We start from the raw sequence: 4,228 nt of genomic DNA, 5'->3' as shown, positions 1-4,228 counted from the left end.
AGGGAACTGTTGCTGGAGAAGGATATCATGCTTGGTAAGATGGAGGGTCAGAGAAAAAGAGGAAGACCCCCAACGAGATGGATTGGCCAGGTGGCAGCATTGATGGTCTCAAGTATCTCAGTGGTTGTAAGGTTGGCCCAGGATCGGACATTGTTTCGTTCTGCTGTGCATGGGTTCACTATGAGTCGGTTCCGACCCGATGGCACCTGACAACAACAACAACATCCATACATATAGGTAAAGTTAATCAAATTTTTGTGGGTTACTCTTTTTTTTTCCTCTTCTTTCTTCTAGTCGAGTTCTAATCATCCAGCCATTGAAGCCTGGTCAAGTGGGTACTATCTGTAAGTATGGATGATCTTGTGCATTTCCACTCACTTCATATCAGCTGGATACTCCACTGTCTGCTCTAGTCCTCTGTGCCATATCTCTACCTCTGGACCCAGAAGTCCCCAGGTCTTGCCATACTGCTGGCCATCCAGGTCTCCACCTGAGTTCACAAGGGTCTATTGAATACGGTCAGGTTTAGCTTGCAACTTCATTGTTGTTTTTTCCCCTCTTCCCCTTAACCATGACCAACGTGATCACCAGCCAGACTACATGCCTGCTCATGTATTCCACTTTAGTCTCAGGGGATTGGTCTGAGGGGTCCTCACCATTTGCCTTGATGGCTCCCAGGCGAACAGCTTACTTTTTCTTGTAATAATCAATCAGACTTCTATTATTGTTTCAAATTTTTCCTGCAGTCTGTGTTTCAAGAAATATATTCTATTCTTCTAGCCATTCCATTCTGGTCAACTCATCCTTTCCAGTGGAAACTTCCTACCTCAGTCGATTCTGGATGGGATTCTGTATTCTACCTATGGTCTTGTGCAATGTAAAGACTCGACAGGAAGTCTCTTTCATTGGGTAACTTCTAGCCCCCTTTAAGGTATTAGAATCAGTTATAGCCTAAAACATAATCAGTAATGATTATGGCTAATCCTTTTCTCCCTCCCCTCAAGTTCAGCATGGAGATACAGGAGTGGACATTTATTTCTTACCACAGTTTCTGGGAAAGGTATATCAAGGATGAACTGGGAGCAAGGCCATGTCTTCTTTGTACAGGCTCCAGAGTAAGTCAGCTTCTAGGTGGATCATGCAGGATCCAGGCTGCCTTGCTTTGTTTTCCATATTTTGTGTTCCTGCTTCATCTACCTTCAGAAGGCTACCATCCTCCTGCTGATTCTTTGCCACTCCATAGTTCTAAATAAAAAAGAGCTTTGACTTCCCTAAGAGATAAAGGCACTCACCTCCCATGAACACCCACTTGATTTGATCCAAGGGGAACCCTGAATGAGCTGTATCCATGCCAAATACTCTCTGGGAGCTTCTTTGGCTCACCAGGACACATACACAACTGTCGTAGTTTTGGTATGGTTCATAAAGGCAACTTGGTGAAGAATATGAGTCATATGGTCCACACTGACAAACAAGTAGTCATGGACTTCAAAACCCAGGAATGTGAAGGTACTATGAAGAAGATCTGCATCATTGCAAATGCAATCAATTACTAGGCAGATTCTTAGGGGCTTGCTTTGCATCACTTATCTTTCTTCAGGGATGTTCTGAGGAAAAAACACTAATGATTCATGGATGGCTGTCTTCACTGCTTCCCTTTGAATGCCAAGTTGTTTCACAACAATTCTTTGTTATTTACTTCTTTCATTCTGTAACCCTAAGTTATATGACGATTCCTTGAGAAACAAGTTTGTGAGAGATGCCTGAAGAACATTTGCATAATATGTTCCTGGGGCTCCTTGAGCAGACTCCTTGTATTTCTAGACTTTTGTCTTCAGATCTATTCTGTGGATGGTCTTTTGGCAAGTTTTTGACAAATTCAACTGATCTGGAGCAAACAGATTTTGTTTTTCCAATTCAACCCAAGATCCAGGAAGCTCTTGTCTTTGGCTCTTTTGCCTCGACCTATATAGTCTTTTATAAGGAAATTTAATAAGGACAAATTAGTTCTGTACAAATCTTCACTAATTTCTGTCAACAGCACCCTATAATCCAGAACAAGGTGTGAGTGCCTAAATAGGCGGGTATCCATTGAAGTTTTGTCTATTTTCAAGATCTGCTTGAGCAAGTCCAACCGCCTCACTCTGTGCAGCAGCTGAGCCAATTTCATGGCAGACAGCTTACCTCTCTCCTTTAAAATATCCAGAAGGTCTCTGACATTGGTTGGAGCCACATCTTCAGTAATACCTTGGCACAAAAAGAGAAGAAGCATCTTCTTCTCATCTTCATCAAGTGCCTCTTCAACTTGATGGATGACCACAGTGGATACCCTGTACATTCCAAGCAATTGCAGAAATGAAACTCTTCCATTAAACAGAAAGCTTTGACATTAGTAACTTAATTTCTGGTGGTTTTCTTCATTTCATTCCAAGTCCTTTCCAGTGGAGAGGTTTGTCATGCCCACACCTTGGTGCTGCTGTTTGGACCGCCAAGCTTCACTCTCTTAGAAATTCCATGCAAGATGGAAGTCAAGAAATCTAAACTCTTAACTAATTTTTGTATATTGATCTTATACCTTGCTGTATTGCTGAATCTTCCAACGAGTTAAAATAATTTTCTTGCTGAATCTCTGGTGTTTTGTATGTATAGGATCATATAATGTGCAAATAGACAGTGTTTAACTTCTTATTTGATGATTTGAGTGACTTTTGCCTTATAGCTCTGGCTAAGACTCCCAACACAATATTGAATAGAAGTGGTGAAAAGGGCTTCCTTTTCTAGTTTCTGTCCGATAGGGATTGCTTGAAATTTCTCTCTATTGAGAGTAATTATGGCTGTTGGTTTTACATATATGCTCTTAATTATAAATTCTATTAAATTTTTACTTTGTTCAGTGTTTTTATCAAGAATAGATGTTGGAATTTTTCATATGCCTTTACTTCGCCAATTGATATGAACATGTGGTTCTTTTAAAATTCACATCATAATCATAATGACTTATTTTTCTAATATTGAACCCTTCTTATATTCCTGGAATGAATTCTACTTGATCATAATTCATTACTTTTTTTTTTTCATGTTTTTGAATTCTACTGGCTAAAGTTTTGATAATTTTTTTGTATCTATGTCATGATAGAAATTGATCTAAATTTTATTGTTTAGTAATGCCTGATTTTGATAAGAGGGTCATGTTCATTTCATAGTATGTATTAAGAATTTTTCCAAACTTTTCTATAAATAATTTAAGAAAAATTCGTGTCAATTCTCTAAATGTTTGATAAAATTCATCTGTGTTCATCTGTGTAGCCATCTGGGCCTGGACCTTTTTTTGTTGAAAGTATTTAGTGACCTGATCAATTTCTTCTTTTTTTGTAGGTCTGTTCAAGTTTTCTGATTCACTGTGTGTTAATTTAGGTAGGTGTGTTTATCTAAAAAAGTATCAATTTCTTTAAGATTTTAAATTTCATTGGAACACAACTCTTCATAGTATTCTGTTATTATCCTTTTTATTTCTGTTGGTTTTCTTGTTACTTCACCAATATGGTTTCTTATGAATATTACTTGCATTTTTCCCTTTCTCCTTATGTTACATTTACCAGTGGTTTGTCAATTTTATTAATCCTTTCAAAGAATTAGCTTCTTGTCTCATTGATTCTATTTGTTTTTTGTTTTCTATCTCATTTATTGTTTCTTTCCTCCTTTTTGTTTATGTGCATTTAGTACTATAAATTGCTGCTTCACTATTAATTTTGTTGTGTCCCAAATGCTTTGGTATATTGTGTTGTTGTTTTTTCTCATTTGTTTCAAGGATATTTTTCTTTTTCAAAACTTTTATTGTGAATTAGGTGATAGTTTATATGGGAGAACATCATTATTGTACTCATCCTATCGTATTTTGTTCCTTTGTAATGATTAAAATTCATGCCTCATCATTTAACAGTATTTTCTTCCATTCCCTCTGAGTTTATTTTCTTTTTTTGATGTACACAAAAACAGGAATATATAATCATTTAAACAACTAAAAGGCACATTCTGCAAGTCAGCCTAATGGCCATCAGCATGCAGTCTTTCTCTTTCCATGAGTCTAGAGTCCTCAGCTGCTCTATCTCTCCACGCCATCATCTTTACCTCCAACTTTTGTGTCATTGCTTCTCTGGTTAGTTTCTCACATTCTGCTCATACTCTTCTCCCTTGATGGTCCCAGGGCCCCCTGTTCCTAGAATGTAAG

At 37.7% G+C, this 4,228-nt stretch overlaps 1 pseudogene; it reads right to left on the bottom strand.

The window, feature by feature from the left end:
• The window catches only part of LOC102817882, a 5,098-nt pseudogene extending 2,760 nt beyond the window's left edge, over window positions 1-2,338 (bottom strand).
• Between the last annotated feature and the right edge of the window lie 1,890 nt (window positions 2,339-4,228).

This window comes from Chrysochloris asiatica, unplaced genomic scaffold (assembly GCF_000296735.1).
Source record: "Chrysochloris asiatica unplaced genomic scaffold, ChrAsi1.0 scaffold00523, whole genome shotgun sequence".
Taxonomy (NCBI): domain Eukaryota; kingdom Metazoa; phylum Chordata; class Mammalia; order Afrosoricida; family Chrysochloridae; genus Chrysochloris; species Chrysochloris asiatica.
The sequence above is the reverse complement of the archived record's forward strand: the minus strand, read 5'-3'. Positions and strand labels throughout refer to the sequence as shown.